Below are 26,277 nucleotides of genomic sequence, written 5' to 3'. Positions count from 1 at the left end.
ATTCCAAGTTGACAAGAGAGAGAAAGTTACTATCATCAATATTAGCGTTTAGTAGATTATAGATAATGACATTTCAAAATATAACCATATAGGTTCTAGGGAAGCACTATTAAAAAAAAAACCTAATGATTCATAATTATGGTGTATTATGTCAAGGGAAAAGTTCGATGGGGACTGTTCAGATAAATTTACCTATGTTGAACTATAAGTATAGTTTATATGATAAGGGTTTCGAACTATAGTACCATACTCTATAGTAATTTTGATGGGTTCGAGAAAACTACAAAAATATAGAATTGTGAAACACATATGAGAAAAATACAAAATTTGACATTTGCTATATAATCAAAAGTAAGACTATTAATCTTACATTAACTAATATAAAATTAAGATCGTTACGATGATTTACACAGTCTCATCCAAATTCGATCTGCATATTTAGTTTTAGTCGTCCACATTAATAATATAGCAATTGCCCAACTTGACTGAAAACGTTATCTAATTAATCAATAAAATAAAAAGTACCTATCAGATAAATATAATCATCTTAGTTTCTGGGTAACTCAGATTTAGGTAATAGAAACTTGCTTAGATGTATTTCCATTTCCATTTGTTTTTACATATTAGTAGCGCCCCTTCAGATTATTGGAAATTCAGGGGAGGAACACGGGGGTGCCCGCTGAAAATCAGCTCAGCGGGTGCAAAATTAAATGCATTTTATGTATTCACATTATTATGTATTTGGCTATATATATCGTAATAAACTTAACTCCAAATGCAATACGAAAAAAATTATAATACTACAAATTATAATATAATTTTAAACATAGGTAGATATGTATTATTATTAATATTGCATGAAATATGAACCAAATAGTATTATAGAAATGATAAATGTCTTACATTTAGTCCAAAATACACTACACAGACACAAGATGTGTCAGTGGATGAATGTATAGTGTATATAATATGTTATATATTTTTTTGAGTTTCCTGGTAATTGTCGTACTCACAACAACACTGTGTTATTTTGGTAGAATTGAAATAATCAAAAATATTATTTTTGTTTTATGTAATTTGTAGGTAATTCATTAATGCGGTTTTTTATGCACGCCAAAATTTTATAAAATAAAGTTATGAATCCCGTGAGCACAATGATTTTTTTGTTTTTAAAAAAATGTCAGTGGGCGCAATAGCACCCACTGGCTCCTATTTGCGGGCACCTCTGTAGGAACAGGTTCTTAATGCTTAGAACTAAAGTTTCTTAACAAACGCTTTTTGGACATTATTTTTTTTAGAATTTGATTTTACAAAAGATAAATTCGATTCCATTGATTCGTTTAATTTATAATATCAAACCAAAATCATAAATTTAATTAAATGGAACCTTCTTTAATTTGGTTGTAAAAGTTTTAAATAAAATATTAAAATATTATATTGGAGCCCGGAAAATAAAATATAAACTTGAATAAATGATTATTAGGTAATTAATTTTGATAAATATATATTTAATTTCCTGACAATGGGTAATCAAATTAAACGTGTATTTATCTACTATAAACAAAAAAAAATTCAAATTTTAAACGCCTAAAATAACTATGAATTAGTATAATTAATATTATTAAATTTTTCGATGGCATTTAGGATTTCTATTCCTTCAGCAAAGAGGAATGAACACCTATTTAGTATTTGGGAGTCTGTAATTTATATTTGAATTTTCGAATATGATTGCGAAACCAACCTCTTCTCCTGATTTGGAAGCATCAGTGTCCATTTTTTTGGGGGTTTTTTGAAGCCACCAAGGATGGCGTAGACGTCAACATCTTAGGAGCTGTATTCTAAATTGTTAGCATGTTTAGTTTGGTGTTAATTTAAATTAACATTTTATTGTATATAAAAATGATAATTTATGTTAAAGTAAAATATTGTGTGTACTTACATATAACTAATATATATATTTTTTTTTTAATAACTTCTAACAGTATCTTATGATAAACCATTATCACACGTATGCAGAATATTTAGTGTTTTCAATATTTGAATTTTCTAATAATCATAATAAAATTTAATCGGATTCACGTTAAACTTGCTTCCAAAATTTTAAAACAACAAAACTTATGGAGAATCTTGTATTAAATTGTCAATTATAAGGTATTAAAACTAATGGAATTTTAGTTGCAAACTAATATAAAAATGATAGTGATTTTCACAAATCTAGACAAAATGTATTTATTGTATTACATAATCAATTGTTTCGACTTAAGAAAAATGTATCAACATAAAATCATTTAAAAAAAAAATACCCTCATCATCGTTAACCAATATATTCCAAAACCTAAAACGTATAAGTTTAATAGTAATATTTATATTTAATACTGTGAAAAATACTTCATTAAGAATTTTAATTAAATTACTAAAATGATAAAAAGCTTATGTAGCACTTATTTCAATAAAAATGCCTAATATTAAAACCTTATAAGATTCTTACTCTTTTTAGGAAAAACATTATATTACAATATTAAAGATAAAAATAAATATATAGTATTCAGTTTAATAGTTTTATATCGTAAATAATATAATTGGCAATAATAATATAAAGAATCTATTAAATGAAAACTAAAATGTATATTGTTATTTCATTTATTAAAAATATTTTAACTTGACTTAAAATATAATTCACCTATTACTTATTAAAAATTAAAATACATTTTTTTTTTAAGAATTATTTTAATATAACAATAAGATAGATACATTATAAAAAAATGATCATTGTATGAAATACATTTTATGTATGAACATTTAAATATTGTGTGCAAATGCTTGTCAAAATGTAAATTTAACTTTAAATAAGACCACAAAAACGCTAAGTATTCCCATTACATTCAACTTTAGCAAGCAAAGAACCATTATGTTTTCTGATAATTTTTTACCCCGATCCAATGACGATGACAAGAGCTGACATTTCAAATTAAGGATCCAAAACTTTTCTAATCAATATTGTTTCTGAGGTGAATGCCATTCTGATATTATGATAAATCCATAAAATACATTAATTAATAATAATTATGTTATACATAAATACATTAATATTCGTTATATCGTATTTACAAATTGGATTACTAAGATTAGTATGTCTAACTTTTCTATTGACTAATATTGCTCAAAATAAAATACTGCCTACTGTTTATTTTGATTTTTTTGATGTTATATCAGACATGAACAATGGTTCATGTCTTATATAGGTATATGACGTGTATCAAGTTATCGATTTAAATCAAACTTTTTATTTTAAAAGCTATAAAATAAATAGTATAATAGTATAAATAGAATGGTGTAGTCATTAATAACGTTTATTAAAACTTTCAATATATTAAATATTTAAATATCTATTATTATTTTAATTAAATACTATAATTTACACAGGAAGTGGACAGCAATTGAATGTGAATAAAATTGGTAACAAATAATGGCCTAAAACTATAGTATTATATATATTTATATATGTACCAAATGTTGTAAACGGCAAAACAAAGAAAGTTTTTTTAAAGTATTATTTACATTTTTGTTTATTAATAGGAACCATTGGCCAATGGAGCATTGTAGGTTTTTATTTATTGTAAATTGTATATAGCGCATAATTTTATTTATAAAAATATATTTCTACAAAATATTTTGCATCTAATGATATGGTATTTTGCTATCTGCTCTACATCTTACTCTTTTAACTCTTTAACAGCAGTATATGTTTTTATATTTAACATGCAATTATTTATTTTTATTTTCAATGAAACGTCAGAAATGAAAAGGCATACACGAATGTTTGAAAAAAAAAAGAGAAAATATATTATACACGAAGAAACTAATGTAAACAAATTATTCGCATAATAAAAAGTTCTTCGAATAACAAATAACAACGTAACATAAATTATATGTCAATCTAAAAAAAAGCTTTTTTTATGATTTTCTATTTATGTAAAATCAAACTTCATAACTTGTAAATTTATATTAGGGTTTGCTTATTTTACTATTTATAATAATTAAGTAATTACTTATATTATTATATTATAGTAGATAACCAATTTACTTATACAATTAACCGTTAGTAAGGTTTTATATGATTCATTAATATTATATATTACGTATTACGTAGAAATATAAGTACCTATACTAGTGTAATATTTTCAAAATATAACGTGATTAAGTAGATATTTTGAAAGTATTTATGACCGGGTTTTTTGTGATCTGGCTATCTTGATATTTTAAGTCGTAGTTTTCCTAAAGATAAACAAAATTTCAAGTGAATCAAAAACGCTTACTTAAATTCAATTATAACTTTAATCGTCAATAATGTTGTTTCAGATTATCTATTCCTTTCACTACTTCCATTGCAAATGGTTATACACAAATTATTTATTTATTTTTCAACGATTTTTTTTATATATTATGTTTAGCCGTGGATAAATTGACGTTATTTATTGTTATACCCTGAGATTTGAAATTATACAAATTTAAAACCAATACATACAGAATATTGTGAATTATATTGAAAATATTGAAAAGAAAACACAGAATATAATATGTACCAATGTATCATAATAAAAATTATTGTTATGCCTAAGACTATTTAATTGTTATAAAATATCAGCCAATGGCCACCGATTCTGAGGCTTAAATTAAATTTAAAAAAAAAAAAAAACGCAGAATAAAGAACTTTTAATGAGTATCATGTTTGACTTAACTTCTACAAGGAATCAAAGTTCTTGTATACTTAGATGACTGTTCAGATTTTTGAATAGAAATTTCGATCAATGCTTGTAATTAGATCGAATATTTACAAAAATACAACACAAACAATTATTTTAAATATCAAAATCATTGGGAAAATGGCATTTTGTAAAAACTACCATTATTAATTACAACATAATGGAATGTTAATTAATGAAACATTAAAATCTAGTAAATAAAAATAAAAAAATGGTCTTATATTTTAAAATGTATAAACATTTTAAACTAAATAGATGAATTCAATAAAAGAAATAATATTCAAGGTGACGAAAAAATAACGTTATAGATAAATCGATAATACTTCGGGACAAGTCATGATCCAAATCCAGACAACGAAATAAGCACCATAAATTTTTTCAAAAAAACCCAAATTCTCCAATTACTATAAGATCTTAAAACTAACAACTATAATTATTCATTTTTATGTACATTTCTTTATATACATTTATTTTTTTAGTATGATATTGAATGTAATGCTAATAGCCTCAGATATCGATGCAGAAATTATAAATAATTTCAAGATCACTTGAAAAAAAATAAATATTTTGTGTTCTTATTACTAAAATATTAGATATAAAAATATCTACCAGCTCAAACTTTTTTGTAGTATAATAAAATGTAATAATTGTAATTATAAACTATTACAGTATTTAATATTAATCATAATAATAAAATGAAAAAATACTTATATTTTATTACTACCTATGCCATTGTATTCCTAACCATTATATAGTTAATAGTACTAAATAGAAAAAATAGTTTATGTGAATAATGACTACCTAAAAAAATGTAAATGTATAACATTTAAAATTGCTTAAATTTGATGCCAAAATTAAATTTTGTACCTCATAATAAAGATAGACTTGAAAAAAATAGGTAAATTAAAAACTCACTTAATCATTTGACAGGTGTGAGTAGACAGTGCAGCGTGAAACTCGGTATCTTTTTGTCACATGATTCTTATATTATAATATCTGAAAAATAAAAAATTTAAATTATTAAACTACTATTATGAGTATCTACTTTAATATATATTATATATAATAATTGAATTCCAGTAATTTTAAATCCATCAGTTTATTTTTTAACAGTTTGTAACAGATTATATTTATACATTTTTTTGTATTAGTAAAAATTATATGATGTAGTGTTATTAAAATTAATACAAGCTTTTTTAGCAGAATTAAAAAAAATTTATCGTGCAATAGTAAAACAAGATAAATACGTTTTGTATTGTATATGTAACGATATTGAAAACTTTATGTATAATATAATATGTAAGTTTGTATTCAAATCCCTGGAAGATGTGTTATATAATATCACGATCGAATGAAAATTGAGACAAAAATCCATACAATGTTTACTGTATTTATGTTGTGATACATTTATTTTAAAAACCTACTAAATACTACCAGATACAACCAAAAATACCAATAATGCCGATAGATCCTTTATGTAGTTCTTAATTGTTGGTAAATTGAAGTCGGTGTGCAGCGCATCGTTTCGAACAAACCATGGGGCGTTTGAAATCACACGGAGGACTTTGAATTGAAGTACTTGGATTTTATTTATACGGGTTGAAGCACATTGACCCCAGACAGAGACAGCGTATAGTAATAGAGGACGAATGATTTGTTTGTATAGAAGTAATGAACATTTCCAGCTCGATAATGTTTGCTGATTTATTAATGGGAATACAATTTTTAATCGTTGGTATATCATTGTTGTATTTTGGAGGATATATGTCGGTTCCAGGTAAGTTTTTTGTCCATAATAACTCCAAAATATTTTATGTTATGAGACTATGGTGTATTTTGTCCGTTGATTTTTTAAGGAATTAAAATTAGTGGGTCTACGAAGTGTGAAAATAACTGCTGTGCTTTTAGTCGGATTGAGAATGATTTTCCATTTTTGTATTTCTTCAAGATGATTTTGGATGTTTTCTGTTACATTTTCGATTTTAACGGGACTAGAATAAATGACACTATCATCCGCAAATAGGGCTATTTCCGTGTTCATCGATGTAGGAAAATCTGATATGTGAAGGTTTAAAAGTATTGGAGATATTTTTGAGCCTTGTGGTACTCATGCATTAATTTGTTTGACGTCCGAGTTAGTGCCATTTATTTGAACGGTGAAACTACGAGAGTAGAGAAAATATTTGATGATGTTGAAGATAACAGTGGGTGTGTTAAGGCATTTTAATTTATAAAGCAGTCCGTCATCATGCCAGACCTTATCAAACGCTTTAGCTATGTCAAGGAAGGAAATACATTGGCAATCGATTAAATTTGACCTTAAGGTAATTTATAAAAAGAAATAATCTGATTTATTTTTGTAATAATATACTTGCTCAATTTTACCCGCCTCGACAGAATATCAGGTAACATATTTTATTCAGAAATAGTCTGATTTGTTAATTACTAAGTTCACTTTCCATATTCATGACTCTTATGTACTTGAAAGTACGTAAATATATTTCACGGATGGTCATAATAATCATCGTTCAGATATGCTGATCATACTATATTAAAATAGTGCTGAGAACAGAAAACCGCTGAAATTTGAATTAGTATTAAAACGTTTGGATGCATAAATTGTTGAGTTTAAAATTGTATAAAATTATAAAGCGTATAGTTTTATCTATACATCTGGAATCTCAGTACCATTACTTTCCGCCCAAACAGTCGTTTTATTATTATTATTATAAATCGAGGCTTTCATTCCTATAATTCTACAATAGGTAGTACATGATGATAAGTGGTCGTTATTTTGTTGAGTATACGTGTAATATTTGTGAACAGTTTCAACTTTTAGATTGATGGACTTCGATTTGTCAGCTCCGATAACCATGTTTGACAAATTAAATGACAAACTATATGGCATCTTTGGCCACCTACTTGGAGAAATTAATCTTGTTAATTAATCTTCATTAACCACACGAGAACATTATGTAGCTGAGCATAATTATTATTTAGGTACAAGGCTTCTTTGAGTTACAATAAATTAAGAAAGACCCATTCAAAATTTTGAATGTTAAATAAAAAAGCATAGAAATCTCACATAAAAATAAAACATTTTAGAAATTACGCTATATATTAAAACGAAGAGTTCCTGATAATTATATTAAACTTGATGTAGTGTTATTAAATTTTAAGTTTACTATGCATACATACATTACATATATTATTACCACCTGCGAATGTCTGAGATCCTATACTTAATAATAAATCAAGTGTAACTGAGCAACTCACATTATTGTTTTTCAGCTTTAATTAAATATAATATATACATATATATATATATATATATTATATTAAAAGAGTTTTATATTATAAAAAAGTGATCGTTTCTATTATAATTTATAAATCTTATTTAAAATTGCAAGACTGGCAAGAAAAAACATTAATCTTACTACAATCAGTTTTTATCGGTTTCGATCCATGGTTTATACTAGTAATATAAACATAATAAAAATAATATATAACATTTGTTGTAAATTCTTATTATTGATAACAGTAAAATTTAGTACGAGCATTTTAATAAGTTATATTTATAGAGGCAGTGTTTACCAATAATCATTATATATATTATATATATATACAACTTTATAAAATTAAATATTAAACAAACGAAAAATATGAACCATAAGTATATTATTAGAATAATAGAAAAGGGGACTTAAAAAAATAGATTTATCATAGTTCCGATGTTCCGAGTACAGTACAATTTTAATTTTGATAATATGAAAAATAAAATATTTTCGATGGATTTAATGATCAAAATCAGACATAAGATTTACGAATCAATATGCTATTATTCATTATAAGCACTAAATAGTTGGGTGTAATTTTCATTTATTGTTTTACATTCGTCTTATATACTAAATAAACACAAATTTGATAACTAGACTCATAATGTTAGTACTTAAATTATAGTGCTGTCTGTTGGTATGCAAACTCCAGTCATTAACAACCGTAATATTAACAGTGTATTTATTCAAAAATAACTAATAACAAAAATAATTCCAAAATACAAACAAATTCAATAAACTTGCATAAAAAAAAAACTCTCAAACAAATTTAACAAAATTCAAACTTTGATTACGTATCTATTCATATGCTTTTTCTAAGTAAAAAAAATAACATAAATAGAGAATATTCAATATAATTCCGAAACATGAGTCCATTGGTGAAACCATTACACATTAATTACACTTTAAACATTCTATAATCGATTATTATTATTATTTTTTTTTTAATATCATTAATGTAACATTCACTGTATAGAAATGTATGTTTTACACATTGTAAAATTCATAGAAAAAAAAAATAGTATAATTATACTGATAAGATTTAACATTGTTTTGTTACTCGTTTCCATTTGTTTCCATTTGTTTCCATTTTACTTTTTTTTTTTTTACATTAGTGAGAGATGACATAGTACAAAATATGAACAAAAGAATTTTTGCTTACGATGAAAAAGACAGCATTGAATTGGACTGAAACGCATTCAAACAAAAAGGGGCACAGTGGTGATTGATGTGTTGTATCCTGCCAGATGATGAAATACAATATTATGGTTTAGTTGCACTGCCTGAACAGTGTTTATAAGCGTGTTGTTTCCGATGTCATATTATTTATTGTTGTGGAAATTATTTATCAACATAATAATTTAGGTGTATAAAACTGTAAGAAGTTTCCAAAGACACTCACAAATCAGCAGTGAGTGCTAATATATCGAGGATTACAATATTAATTGTCTGTAACATTGCCTATGAAAGCTAGCCTTAGATATTAAATTCAATAATTTATTTCTACGTTTTCATAATATTTAACACTACACAAAAATGAACTAATGCAATAGAGAAATTATAATATAGTTAGTTAGAGTTTGGTAAAATATATAACTCAACCAATGTATTCTAAGAGCTTTTTAAAATATGAGTTCCTATTAACTGTTTTTTAGATACTTAACGAAGCAATGCATATACTAGTTTTTATGCTGAATATAAATTTTATAATAAATGAAATGTTTCGATCTTCAAGGTTTGATGTTGGTAAAAATAATATTTAGCTGTAAATTCGAAAAATGAAAAGTAAATTCCTGGCATTTTTTATAATCATAAAAAAATACGTTAATATACATATCGAAGTTCAAATACTTATTATAATATTGGATATTTATAATAAAAGTTACGATTTTAATTATTTTATTGCAATTAAAAAAAAAAAAATATTCGTGGGAACTGGAAACTTACTTTATATGACGTATACTATATTATACACTAACTACACAGTTCAATTTTCAAAATGTTTTATTAGGTAAAAAGATATTTGTTTTTGTAAAACTAATTTCAACCTACCTACCGTATTACTAATAGTAATTTACATAAGTATAGCTAGTACACTAAAATACAGGCCGATAGACCGTCTCCGATCCGAATCGTTTTTCGCATAAAATGATTAATCATTTTCAAATTAAAATGTGAACACATCTATTATACTGACGAAGAATACTTTACACCTACTATGCAGCAGGTAAATCTCGCAGGTTTTTATTTTTTAGTTACTTAGAAACAATTTGATTTTTATTGACTCTCCATTTTAATATAGTTTCGTATTTTAGTTTTAGAATTTAATACATATTGTATTTGCATTTGATGAAAAAAAATATATATTTGAAATGTCTTGTCCATAATAGGGATTGAAGGAAACGTACAGCAGCCTGTAACGAATCGTTGAGGGACGACATATCTTCCATTTGAAATAGAAAAACATGGAAATAATAATATACAGTATATTACCGACATTATATGGTTTCGGTAACATTGTATATTGTACATCATAATTAACTTGAAAATGACAAATCATGTATTGATATTCTTCCTTAGATTCTCGTCGTTTCTCGAATTTCAACAATATGTGACATTGATAAATATAAACAATTAATCAACATGCATCAATAGTATAATACAGTCTTATACATTTGATGAAACTTATTCTGTATGTCTATGCAGTGATATATTATTGTATTGATAATATTACTAAAATGGGGGTGTCATAATAATATTATACACAATATGATTAATTTAGATGTCTCGGTTCTATATAATTTGCTATAGACTATATATGTATATATAAAAATTTTGATCGTTTATATCACTCACCGAATAATGAAACAAACTTATCTGTGTCGCATTAAAAATATAATACGTACACGGTGTAATATCGGGCATATTATTATTCGTATGTCTGTAAATTGAAGACTTATTATGACACTTAAGTAAACCTGCTATCCTGCATGACCTATAAATTGATGTTTTTTTTATAATGTCAAGTTTTTTCACGAAGTATTCTCCTGTTATAATTCTTTGTTTTTAAACAATAAAACAAACCATTATTTAAAGGCTAAACTTTTCAAAATTTGATATCAACTTTACATGTAAATTTGGAAATATTAATTAATGTTACAGAAAACTTTCTGTTATGTTTTAGTAAAAACTAAATTTCATAAATTCATAAATATTGTTTGTAATAGCATTATGTTATCTTACTGTGATCAAAAAATAAATTAGAGGTACTTAATATTAAAAAAATAATTTTTACTATAAACCTACAAATAAGTTAGGTAATTGTTGGAGTTTTAATTCTTAAAAACTACTTTTTTCAAATTGGATTAAAAGAAACCAATGCTCGTTTATTTTAAATATTTACGATGTAGACTAAACTTTTTATAATGTGTTACTTATGTCTCACTTTTCATTATATGTTCAGTTTACGTCGTAACAGTACTCCATCCTCGCTCAACTTTAACAACGTACCAATCCCTTGGAAACCATCCGTCAAGTATCTTGGCGTAACGTTGGATAAATGACTAACCGTGTCGGCCACACTTATCATCAAAAATCCAACATGCTTACCAACGACTTGCTATGCTATTTCCTATTTTAAACAGGAATTCAACTTTAGAGAAAAAATGTTCTCTACTTATTTATAAGCAAATACTGCACCCTTTGCTTACTTATGCCTGCCCTATCTGGGGCAAATGCGCTCTTACCCACTTAAAAAAACTCCAAATATTTCAAAACAAAACCTTAAGAATAATAAAAAATGCTCCATGGTTTGGTTTGTAAGAAACCAAAGTATTCACAAAGACCTCAATAGATACCAGAACTTCAAGACCACATTAAAAATCTGGCTGATAGTTTCTTCAAGTCTATTCAAAAGTCAACGGGATCAATTCACTACCAACTCAACATAGGACCACCGATCCAACACCGCCTTCGACGTGGACAACCACACTACCTACTTCAAAAATAAACATTCAAGCTAAGCCACCCAACCTTGTCACTACTTTATGCATGATACATATTATGTACAACATTAATTTTTAATTAATCTTATCATCTGTTTTTTTTCTAATTTTTTTTTCTAATCGTTATCTTGTTATAAAAGTCAAAAATAAAAATTTTAAATTGGTACTATCTCTAGATATAATATATAGATAGCCTATACTGTTTGCTAGGAATGTCTTATAAAATAAAATAAATATAAAATTTCTTACTTTATATCAAAATGACTTACTTACGCAAGACAAATCCATTACAAAAAAGTTGGCGATATAATATTTTATTCGCCGTTGAAAACATTGAAAAAAATGTACATTGAACTGAATTGAATAAATTAAAACATTTTAAATTTTTAACTGGCCTTTTTATGCTACTGCATAATTAATTATAATTTTTTATAATAGAAAATGCAATATTTATATAGGTATTCTATTTTGTCTTTGTGGAAATCGTAATATATAATATATATAGCTTAAGATATGGTCTTATATTAACTACAATCAAAAAATATTTATTTTATTAAAAATTTACTTTACATATAAATCATTATTTAATGTATTTTTGTAAGTACTTAAATGATAAATAATTATGAATAATATTATCATCAGTTATATTTGAAAATTTAATAAAAAATACTTATATGTTTTGTTTTTTATATTTAGGTAGCTATTACAATATATTACTATACCTATAATTAAATGAAAATGTGTCAAGCCCCACCGAGGAACAAGCTATAAACGCCGTATAACGTCGAACATTCTGTTGAAAATGATTACCAGAAGTGATGGGTTGAAAAGTTTTAGAGGTAGAGTATTTTAGTAGTGATAAAATATTGTTATTAAAATATATCAGTCAAAAAATGTCAACAGAAGAGTATTGACATTTCAAATTTACTGGAGTTCGATGGGGCTCGTCTGTACTGACGACGACATCGGGGAAATTAAATACGGCCGACTTGTCCGTATAAATATTGATGCATTCACCGGAAGTGTGTCCCTAATAGTGGGTGTGAGAAAATCGATATGTATTCATACCTTATTTTTATTTTTATTTTATATATTTATGTTCTATATAATTTTTATTGCATGCGTTTTTTTTTCAACAAGCTGTAAAACTATCTATGGATGTCATCGATGTGTGTTTTTCTGTGCATATTTTAATAAATACGTAATAAATTAAAGAAGTCACATATATGCATTTTTCGTTGGTAGATTGGACAAGGCAAAATGTTATTCAGATCGTTTTTATTTATCCTCATAACTTTTTATAATGGTTTAGTTTAATTTCATTTTATTAGTAAAAAAATACCAATTAAAAATTAATGACTTGGTGTTTAACACCATTATCGTTGTCATTGCTCATCAATAAAGTCACTAATAATATAATATAAGGAACTATAATTATTTCTACTAGTAGATTTGCTACCTATTTGGGTTTTAGTTCTTGGGTTTTCTAAATAAAGGTATCCTTTTAATATTTGTTTGACTGCGTATTCCACTCCTCATGATTCGCACATGGTTCTAGCTTTATTACAACTAGATATCCAATCCAACATCAACACCGTAAACTTTCTAATTAAAATAAAGTTATACAAGTAACGACTAAATACAATGACTAATTATAATATAAAATATACTATGTAATTAAAATGTGATTAGAAATAATGACCAATGTAATTGTAAAGTATAACTAAGTCAATAAAGTATTATTAAGTACAATAGGCATAATTATTAATAGAATACGTAATTTAACATTACATTGAAGGTTTAAAATGCGTTTTTATCGGTTCAAATAACCCTACTAGGTATATGTACTATAAATCTGGTAGTGCCTATAAAGTATTAAAGCCATATAAGGCTTGGAGAATTCTGTACAAAAGGCAAATCTATATATGGGACAAATTTTAGCACAGCTCTGAAATTACTGCAATACATTTACACGAACTAATTTGACTAATTAATAAATGTCATTCGATTAAGAATCCACAGTAATGACTTTCACATACGATCATTTCACATAAAATTATTTTATACTGTGTTTGGACATTTAGAGAGTAGGTTTTTTTTTAAACTTTTTAAGTAATGTATATTTTTCAAATTTTAACTTGTGACTTTTTACACAAATAACATATATAATAGCATTTAAAGCATAACACATGATTAATATTTTAGATATTAAATTGCATAACATTTAAATATCATATTCTACTAAAGTAATAAATCATAATATAACCATGTTTTATTTGTTCTGTGTGGGAAGAAATTTGAAAGTTCATGTTCACCTCTTCGTTGACGGTTTAACCATACCATGAAATGAATAATAAAACAATAAAAACCATATAATAGGAAAATTAAAACAAAATTGTATTTTTCTAATTTTTCTAACTTATTTTACTAAACTTCAAGTATTTGAGCGAGGTATTGAAAACGATATCAAACACATTATCATTATTATAATTCTAGAGTTTCTTGTTAAGAACTGAACTATAACATAAAAATGTTGTGAAAGTCGTAAATTTACAAGGTAGGTTAAAAATTAAGAAGGTTAGATATTGTAAAAAAATAATTCGTTTATCACTTAATCGTTAATATATGTAAAATATAAGTCAAAACATTTTCAAATTACGTCTGAAAAAATGAAATATAGGTTCTTTTAATAAACTAATAACAAGTAGTAATAATCATAAATTAACAATATTTAACATATTAGGTACACAGCAGCATACAATACTATCGATTTTTTTATTAAGATCAAATATTATTTAAAATTTAAAATTATTTTCAATGGGAAATATACTCATTATATTTCAATCTTAAATAACTGCTAGTGTAATACAGTATATTATAAAATAAATATATATTCTATTATTTAAATATCTTTAGGCCCGTGGAACTACTATAGCCTCATATAGTGCTCATATATATCATATTGTATTAAAAACGCAGAAATAGTATATTCTGTCAAAAACTATATTACTCGTCATATCAACAACGATTTGGTTAGCATCACGAATATTACAAAAAAATTTACCAAAAAAAAAAAATAAAAAAATAATACTTATAAAAATTTCAATAAATTAATTTAATATGATATAACAAACGTACAGCTAAATGTGCATAGGTGTTTGTGTCAACGCTCTCGTGTGCGTGAATATAAATGTAGAGATCCTCTAAGCATATATCTACTCGAGACACGCTCACAAGTCCCTCGGGCAATATAATCATACGTGACAATGGGCACTTCCTACTTATATATATATATATACATGATATAGGTATATAATATTTATACACGATTTCTCTGTATAGATACGAGTTGTATAGGTACACGCACGAACCCTACGCCCCGTGCATAAAATAATAACATTTTATGATATCGATTTGCGGCCATTTATTTTACGTATATAAGTCCGTTTTGACCGTATATTATGCTGTTAGTGTTCGAAAACCGTTTTAATGACATTTTAATCCTCTCAATATTATGGCGTAGGTATACTCACATTGATTACCAAACTCACTGTGACGACGTAGGTATACTATACTATATACGCACATCGATAATACGGTATGCGTATATAACTATCAATTAATATAATCATCGGTGTATACCTACATATTTTGCACAATTATTATTTATTCATTAAAATATTATTAAGATCCTAAGACTGGAACTAATGGATTGGATATATCACAAAATATACAGTAGAACCCATTTAAGACGCTCTCGCTTAAGACGATTTCCCGGCTAATAAGCTCATTTTTACGAGTCCCTCGATTTTGACAATATTTAACATGTAATTAACACTGAATAATACGCTCGTCTTCTCAATGATGTTAGTATAAAAGTACATTGTATAAAATTTAAAGAAATATCTCACTAATAATAACGATAACGAATAATGTGTACGTGTACTTGTACTGGTTATCGGACGATAGTATTCACGATTAGATATGATACACTAGTACAGGGGTGGCCAACCGGCCGATCGCGAGATGAATTCAAGTCGATCGCGACACCCTTTCGCATCTTCTTAAATTTTTGAACTTTTTTCAGAAAACAAATAAAATATATTTTTTTTTTTGTAAATTTGTGTATCTTTGTATATCCTACGAATATAAAAATTAGATTTAGAAAAAGGCTATAAATAACTATGAAAAACAAGATTATACACTGATATCTATTAACTATCGTATTGTAGGATGGATAGCCCACATTACTTCCTATTAACGGCCTTTATAGCGTTCGTATAAACTGATAAATCGAACCAGTCTGCAATGACAGTTACAATAAATATAATGAATATATACATATATACCTATTATAAATTAATATTATCTTATTCTAGTATTGCGCTTCAAGTTATAACATATTTTAGTTTAATTCTATGATCAGTTGTTCGTAGTATCGTATTCATGACTCCGTGTATCGTGTGTGTGAATTGTATGTATCAAGTGCGCATATAGAATTATTTTCTAATACAATCGTATCAACATGAGCAAAAGAGCCAAAACATATCACTTTAACGAAAAGTGGGAAATAAACTACTTCTTTACTATGGTGAATGAAAAATGTTGTTGTTTAATTTGCAATGCCAAAGAAAGGAAATTTAGAGAGGCATCTCAACACAATGCATGGCAAGTACAAAAATGATTATCCGCTTAATTCCACCGAGATAAAGCAAAAATTGCAAGAACTGAAATGTGGCCTAATTGCTCAGCGTAACATATTTTTAAAACCAAAAAATCAATCAAGATCTGCAACTATCGCTTCCTTTATTGTAAGTCATAAAATAGCGGTAAAAAGTAAAATGCAAACCTTTTTCAGACGGTGAATTCATAAAAAGTGTCTTGGAAGAAATAGCAGATCCTTTGTTTGAAAATTTCAAGAATAAGGTAGAAATAAAAAAAGCAATCCTTGATTTACAACTATCTCGAAACACTGTAATGCGACGAATTGAAAAATCGAGCCAAAACGTAACAGAGCAGTTACAAATCGATATTGATTGGTGTGTTACATTTTCATTACAAATTGATGAAAGCACTAACGTATCAGACACAGCTAAGCTAATTGTTTTTATAAGAATGTTAATGAATGATTTTACATAAAAAGAGGAATTACTTTGCATGATTTCATTAAAAGGAAGAACCAGAGGTCTTGATATTTTTAACAGTTTTAAGGAGAGTGTCACTTAGATGAAATCGCCACTTTTCAAATTGGTGTCAATAACTTCCGATGGAGCAGCAGCAATGACAGGATGCAATATCGGGTTCATTGCTTTATGTAAACAAGATGATGATTTTCCTGACTTTCTAAACCACCATTGTATTATTCATCAGCAAGTCTTAGCCAGAAAGAGGCTCAATACAAAAGACGTGATGGATACGACCTTCAAAATAGTAAATTCTTCAAAGACGTCTATTTAAAATGTAAAATGAAAACAAGGAAATAGATTTAATTTTGCACACGGATATAAGATGGCTAAGTAGAAGTATATTTCTTCAAATATTTCGTGATTTATTGGATGATATTGTTCAATTTTTGGAAGATAGAGGTGATAGTTTTTCTAAAATGCGTGATGTTAATTTGTGATTTAGCGTTTTAGCAGATTTCACTTGACATTTAAATTATTTAAATTTTAAGTTACAAGAAAAAAACATAATAATCATTGATTTAATAAGCTATATTTCGACATTCAAGGCAAATGCATTGATTCTTATTAGAGAACTTGAGAAAAAAAATTTACAACGATTTTCAAACTTAAAAGACCATACTCGAAAATATCCCAACGTTGTTTTCGATTCGAAAAAGTATGTGATAGAAATCAAAGCCGTTATTGATGATTTTAATGTAAGATTTAATGATTTAAAGAAACTTGAAGATGTGATCCCATTTATCAGTTTTCCATTTAAAAAGGACTTAAATACCCAGATGACTGCAAAAAAAGCCGCACAGTTGTTTCATATGCGATGCAACGTCTACTTAAAAGCTAGATCGTCAGAAAATAACTTTGACTGATATGCATTTTGAAGATAGTTTGAGATTAGCATAGTCATCATACACCCCAGAATTTGTAAAATTATCAAATCAAATGCAAGCACAAACATCTCATTGAATTATTAAATAAACATAATAATAGTAGTAATAATAAAAGTAGTAGTATAGTTATAGTAGTAAATAGTAATAAGTTAAAAATAATAATTTGTAATCAAATATATTAAAATATGTGTAGTGTTAAACTGTGAATTTATATGCTAAATAAAAAGTAATAAAATAAGTGTAACACGCCTGTACATATAATATATTTTTTGTTTATTGACAACCTTTTTTTTTTTTTGATCGATCGCGACAACCTAGAAAAACTCGGAGGTCGATCGCAGGTTTATCAAAGTTAGCCAGCACTGCACTAGTACACTACACACGGCTATTTACGACATCGGAATTTAATCGGATATAGCCCCAGTTTAATTTCATGTGAAACAAAGATAGATGATTTTTTTATATAGGTAATATAAAATAATATATGTTATATAATTGTAATATTTTAATTTAATTTAAATATTTTTATATAATTACTCTGCAAAGTAAAAAATATAATTTGTATTTATACCTATAACATAAATTATGTATTGCAAAATATAATAAAAACTTTTTGTACCCGCGTAATACGATTTCCCTCTTAAAACGCTATTTTTAACTGGTCCCTTGGAAAGCGTCTTAAACATATTCTACTGTATTATTATTGGACTTATAATGGATAAATCCAATCTTATAATGTACTTATAGTAATTATTATTATATTGGATTTATCATTTGTATTTAATTTTTTGTTTTTTTTTTTTTGAAAATTGTTCATATCTTTTTAATATCAAAATTGTGTAGTTACTATTTTTATTCGCCTTTAATATAAACATGTATATATATATATATATATATGTCCTCTCTATGTTGAATCGTTATTGTAGTAATTGTTTATCATTCATATTTTAAATTAGTTTTTTTTTTATTATTATTCCGTTCAAATTATTTTAATGTTTATTAGTAATCACGTTATTATATCATACGTTTGAATACATCATGATTGTCACTGCAACATCACAACACTTGTTCGAGATTAACAAAAAGAAATAAAAAACTAATTAATTTGACTCTAAGAAATAATTATTGACCTTTCCTTTTATCATGCTAATAAAAAGAGCATACTAAGTGCTTAATGTAGCTTGGAAATTAAATAATGTTTTATGTTTATAATATGTTTATATTATGAATATATTAAGATTAAAGTTATTATGACTTACGAAGTAGGTATTTCAGAAAAATAATATGAAGATACGATTGATATAGCATTCAGAGATATGTAGGTACGTATTGTTTGAAAATAATGATGTAAATATGTATAATTTTTATTTATATTGATAATAATGCACTACAATAATACAATTTTAATACACAATAATATTAAAACCTTTTATAATAGTAGTAATATTTATTACAAAGAAAAAAATACCATTATTTACTAGACTTAAATCAAATATTTAAAGAATAATGAATTTAATTTATACGGGACAACAAAGAGAATTTTACTAAAAAAGGAGAAGATAAAATGTATAAAAATGATTTAATATTATTATGTACTTATTAGTTATACGGATAATTTTACTCATATAATAATATAAAATGTTGATTGTAAATCATTAAATCATAAAAAATAAACTTTTGAATTATATTTTTTATTATTTAACTCTTATATTTTCTTAATGATCATAATTACACCAGGCACCAGGCCAGTATAGTTCTAATTTACTGTATTTAAATAAATCTCAGTGGCTTGGTGAGGCGCGGTCGTACGCTCAATCTGCGGAAACACACCGAGCGTACGTGCCGGCCGCAGTTGCTAGCTCCCGAATGGGTGACCACCCGGGATTTTTAGCAACATAATATCCTTGCCACACATACACAAACACGTGTTACAACCCTACCCACTTAAAATTTTATCATGTTTAGAAAATAATAAAATAAGCGTTTTGTGAACATTTAAAGTATATAGAGTAGTTTCTGTTTGGATTACAACATTTTATTTTAGATATTTAAAGTTCTGATATTGGTGAAATTGAACGATTAGGATAGTAATATGCTGTAATTAAAAAAAAAAAATAGTGCAGTATACTGAATTATCAGTTAGTTATAATAATAGTATTTGACAATAATTAATAATTAATTTAGATTATATTTTTAGTAAACATTAGTTCAATTTACCTTATTACTAATACATATCTATAGGTTAAAATAAAATACACGTCTCCGTTCAGAATTGTACTCCTTACAATTATTTATCATTAAATTCAAATTATTAAATAATAGTCCATCCATTATAGTGACCGACTTAATGCGAGATTTCCTCAATATTTATATTTTTCATATCAAAACTGTCAATATCGTAGGTTAATTTTAATATGAATTAAAAATATAGATTATATGTCACAGATGTAAAAGATAGATTGAAAGCTACTCCAACTTTCTGATTTTTCAGACTTGACTACACTTCACAAATTACAATAACATACTCGTTAAAAATACGTCTTATCGAATTCATTTTCATCTTCAGATGACGTATAATATTGCTCAAGTGGGAATTCGTTTATTATCATCTCTTCAACGTTGTTAGAATAAAAACATAAATAAAATGTTTATTATACCGTTGTGATACGTTTGAACAACTACTAAATCCTTGGCAATCTTTTTTTGCATCTAATCTACTTTTAGCCTCTCGAGATTAACACTTTTTGAGTCGGAGTTCTGAAAAAATTATATAATTCTCTTTATTTTATCTGAAAAAGTTATATTCAGATACTTTGACATTGTATCATATATATATATATATATATATATATATATATATATATATATATATATATATATATAATGAAAATCGTATTAATTTGAGAAGCAATAAACTTAATTAATTTATAATTTCTTGGAAATCCAGCTTTTCATCATAACCTAATTAAAACCCATGTGTAAATATAAAATTATTCAAATACTAGATATTTAAAATTAACTCATAAAATGTTTTATTAGTACTATGATTAGTATCGGTTTAAACAATTATAAAACCATTAAATGTGCTCTCCCTTCTAGAAAATTATTACCTACTCATGTCTTTAATTTTACTACCTACTAAATAATCAATAAAAGTAGTTTAAATAATAACCAACTAATGTCAATAAATAAAACAATAATGCTTTTGCTTTTGCTTTTTAAATTATTATATATATATATATATATATATATATATAGGTATGTATGTATTTTTTTTAAACAGAATATTTACAATTTATATTTTGTAACATGAGTACAATAAGTAAAAAGGATTTCTTTTTTGAAAAATATTTACAAATATTATATGGAGATATATCATGAGGAGGGAGGCTGTCCAATGACAGAACCTTCATATTATTATATACACCAACATTTTTATTCATGTACAAAAAATGTTAATTATTATTTTTAATTTGTCTAGTAGTTCAAAAAAAAAAAAAATGATTTTTAACAACGATAAAAAAAGAAATTAACTTAAAAGTTATCTATAATTTTTAATTAAAAATATTTAAACTTGAATTTTTTACGGTGATCGATGAAAGCTTTCAACCATTCACGATGGTAATGTTCTTTGTAACCTGACTATAAAGTACAATAAATATTATCAAGTATTTATAATCTACAAAATCAAAAAATATTTTCTACAGAATATAGTATACAATATGATATTCATATTAACTTTTATTATTTTCATGAATATTATGGCTGGTGAAAAAAATGGTTCTGTTTTCACGGTGCCTCTATATAAAAAGCTTAGCCCTTAGACGAGTGCCTACTTTTCTTAATGGGTAATCCGGTCTATGTTATGTTTATGTGTGTGTGTATCATATTTTGAAATATTATATTAAATTATATGAAAAAAATAGTGTGGTAAAATTGTATAGGTAAGTATACTGATTTATTTTTTACTAATTTAAACATAAATAAATCGTATTCAATTACAAAAATAATATCATCCTATTTTCTAGTGAGTATAAAATTAAATGGATAATCTACGAGTATAATTTAATTATAAAATTAATACATTTTAATTTCTGGATTCATGATAGATTCACGTTTGTGTTTGAATTAATAGTATAAAGAAATGGATTGGTGAAGAATATAAAAGCACAAATGTTAGGAACCGTACACTATAAATGTTTCTATTAAGTTAAAAGGGAAATATTAGATAATCTTTGTGAAAATTACTATGCAATATGATACAGAAAGCTGGACAGTATGATATATTGCACTGTATGAAATTGAGTAAAAGTTAATGTGGTGGAAAATAAATAAAATTTTTAACATTGATTTAATGCGATTGGGTACATTTCTGTTTAAGTTATAAAACAACAAAACACACATTTTGATTAACAGTTAAATGCAATGATAAGTGGCAGATTCAATAGTGATGCAGCTTAATATAGAAATATAACACATTATTCATCTTTTTTTTTTTTAATGTTAAATCTGAAGGTTAAAACAATTATAAACTATATACCTATGTATCAAAATATAATGGAATGTTTGTATTGATAATTTACATTCAAAATATCAATAATTGTTATTTTTTTTTAATTAGATTATTTTTAGATTATTGCTATTTTTTTAATAACGTGTACCCATGTGAAAAAATATAAAATGTAAAATAAGCTAAAGATAAGTCTGGAAATAAATTAGAAGATAATTGAATTTATTTTAATAATTCTAATATTTAATGCAATAGAAAATTATATGACTATATTTTAAGTGTAAATACTACGAATACCTTTAATTAGGTACCTATAATACTGCAATTGTGTCAACATTTATGTATTTTTTATTCAAATCTGTTACGCTAGGTAGGTATTTGTTTTTTTGATACATTCCGGTAAGCACTTAAATTTGCAGACCCATCGTAATAATTTAATGGAAAAGTGGTCCTTAAAAACAGGACATATTGGGAGTTGTTTACAGAAAAAATACGATGTCTAAATATAATATTAATATAGTACACAAAAATCATCGTTATTTCTTACAACAAAAAATTCAGTTATGTATGTGTACAAGAGATAAATGTTTGGGATAATTTTTGCATTACTTTCAAATTTACATAATGCCTTTAGTATATTTGTTCCGGATATTATCCAATATCATAATAATATACTCTAGGGACGAATCATATATAACAATATTATAATATAGGAATGACCGGGTTTTTTGTACACTTATAATCGTCAGTAGTTGATATAGTATTGTATATTTGTGAGATGATATCGTAAATAATTTGATAGATAACGGTATTCAATTGTTTAATAGTTTTAATGTCTAAATTCAAACATGCAAACACTAATATGGCAATATATAATTGTGAAACAAAATATAATATAATTTAAATATGTTTTATTTATTACTTAAAATAATAAAAGGTAACCATTGTCACAATGTCATTATACATATATTTTTTTAAACAAAATTCTATATTATGTTATCTGTTACATTGCTGATCAATAATCTTAATTGATAAAGTAGTACAAAACCGACAGAAGAGACTGAAGGAAGAAGCCTCCCATCGGAGGTACTTCAAGTGCCGTTATATGATATTATATTTCTCATACAAATTTAATATTGTTGTTTTTTCCTATATGTTGAATAACAACAACTAATGTGAACATTAGTTTACAAATCAGTGAGTTGTTCTTAATGATTTTAATGGTTTGTTATAATTTATAAAATTTGGTTTAATGTAAAATATATTCTAATATTTTAGTATTACATTTCGTTTCTATAAATATTATTCTTGTAACTTTTAATGGGTCATTTAAAACTGTTTACATATTTCAGTCATATTATAAATTATTTTAAGCGCAAGTATGCAACATACACAAATATTGTAATGATTAGGAAACTAATAAAGCTAAACAGTTATATATGTTTATAACTTGGAAGAATGCGTATTACACAAGTTTAATTTAGGTACTCATGACATAAAAGTTCCGTTAGTACTAAAATTTTTTCAAATTTCATATTTCAATTCAAAGCGCTCTTTAGTATTATATTTTTGCCCATTTTAATTTATCAGCTATTATACAACATTTAAATTCATATGTTTATTTTTTCTCTGAAATATTGATAGGCGTTCAAAATGTTTACGCTTATTGTCGATAGTTTCTAAATAAATTTTTATATTTTTTTCATACATTGAATTCTAAAACTATAATAATAAATAGTGGTCCATTTTCTAACTTTCAAAACATAATTTTACATCTAAAAAAAATCAATTGTACAATAGCATATAATAAATGTAAAAATGCAATACTTTTATTAAAGCTAATAACCTAATGAAGTCGATGCTTAACCAATAAAACATAAATATAAATAAATAAATAAATAGAATAGTTTATTCGTATAAATTATAATTAGATTTATATTTATAATTTATACTATAAATGTAACAAATTAACGATAATATGTATCATATTTTATGATTGCCCAATTTAATTGTTGTATTCGAAATATATTATTATAGTTTATACTTTATAGTATTAATTTGATGGTTTTAAAAGTTAATTTCACTGTAACTACAATGTTTCAATCAATAACATGACTTGAAATTTAGGAATATTTCATATTAATATATTTTATCATAATTTTACCGTATTTTATTCTTATATCAAATTGAATTATTTATGATTAAAACATTAATAAGTTTCACAGATCTTTATACGATGATGATTATAATATTATTATATTCATGGATTTTAAAAGAGAAGATAAAATAACTTTTGAAAAAGCCACCTTAACAATGGCAACTATTGAATCAATAGAAATATGTGCTACATTAATTAAAACTATTGATTCAAGACCTAAGGGATTATGCTTTAAACTTAGCTTCGCAATTTCTTTTCAATATTTTTCATCATTTTTGGACTTTTTCGTAGAATCTAAATAATTGTATTAATAAATGTGTATAAATATACTTTTGTTAATTAAAAAAACTGTAACTATACAACAGATTTATACTTATTCCATGAACTCAAATTAAAAATACAAATCTTGGTAATTTATAATTTAATATTTCAAAGTTACAGTAATTAAAAAAAATATATCTGTCTTCAATTAATATTAAAAATGCATCAATCAATAAATATTTATTTAATTATATACCTACTATGATAATGTGATACATTATAATTGTGTATGAGTATAATAAATTAATGAATAATGAATACCTATATCGTTATATTTGGCAAAATAGGTAGAAAAAATAATTTTTACACAATACAGAAGTGATTTGTTAATTTGTTATCCATTTGAGTCACGTTTTTGGAAATTTCTTTAAATGTGATTTGTATTAATATAACAAAATGCGTTAAGTGGTAAAAAAACATAGACACCTACTCAATTTTACCAACATGTTTGATTGATGGCTAAATAATAAAATACTATTTTTATTAATCTCACATAAATAACGTTAATGTATTTTCAAATTCAATATTACACCACGATATCTAAAGTTTCTGAACATTTTCTTTGTATTTGACATAAATAATATATACAATATTATTAAATAGGCTAGGTCAAACAGGTTATTCAATTTAATTTAGCTGTTAATTTGGAATTTAAGACCTTTGCGTTTTAAATTTATTTTAAATGCTGAATGATTTAAACCTAAGTTAAACATTAATAGTTTCTTGAGTTATTAAAATATATGTAACTACTGTGGATGATTAAAGCCCATTTAATATGTGGTCTTTATTGATATAGATACTTAAACTCAACATTTGAATAAATTATTAATAAAGAAAAAATGGGAATAAGCGTACTTGGTGATTCACTCTTTATACATATTATATAAAACATTGTATGTCAAAAACTTTGAAAAAAAAAATGAAAGGGTACCTAGCTGGTACATTCTTTCGAAAATAGTTTACTGAAAAAAATATAAAATATAGAATAAAATGAAAACAACCACTCGCGCCGTCGTCCATTGTTCACAGTCAGTAAAAGATAAAAGAATTGCAATGTTTATCGAGTACCTATCAATCCTATGTACTAATGTACTCTTTTATTTTCATAGTTTGCTA

General features: G+C 25.3%; 1 protein-coding gene across 6 annotated transcripts in view; it reads right to left on the bottom strand.

The window, feature by feature from the left end:
* SK (small conductance calcium-activated potassium channel) overlaps positions 1 to 26,277 on the bottom strand; it is a 305,985-nt gene that overhangs the window by 195,513 nt on the left and 84,195 nt on the right. For all 6 annotated transcript variants that reach the window (XM_089220032.1, XM_089220030.1, XM_089220031.1 and 3 more), the window contains one exon: positions 5,679 to 5,759. The gene's annotated coding sequence lies outside the window, so the exon portion shown is untranslated. The remainder of the gene's footprint in view (positions 1 to 5,678; positions 5,760 to 26,277) is intronic.

The sequence above is a fragment of the Diuraphis noxia genome, unplaced genomic scaffold (assembly GCF_037042655.1).
Source record: "Diuraphis noxia isolate RWA-SAM2 unplaced genomic scaffold, SU_Dnox_SAM2 contig0002, whole genome shotgun sequence".
In the NCBI taxonomy this organism is placed as follows: domain Eukaryota; kingdom Metazoa; phylum Arthropoda; class Insecta; order Hemiptera; family Aphididae; genus Diuraphis; species Diuraphis noxia.
This window is presented reverse-complemented; position numbering and strand designations above follow the sequence as displayed.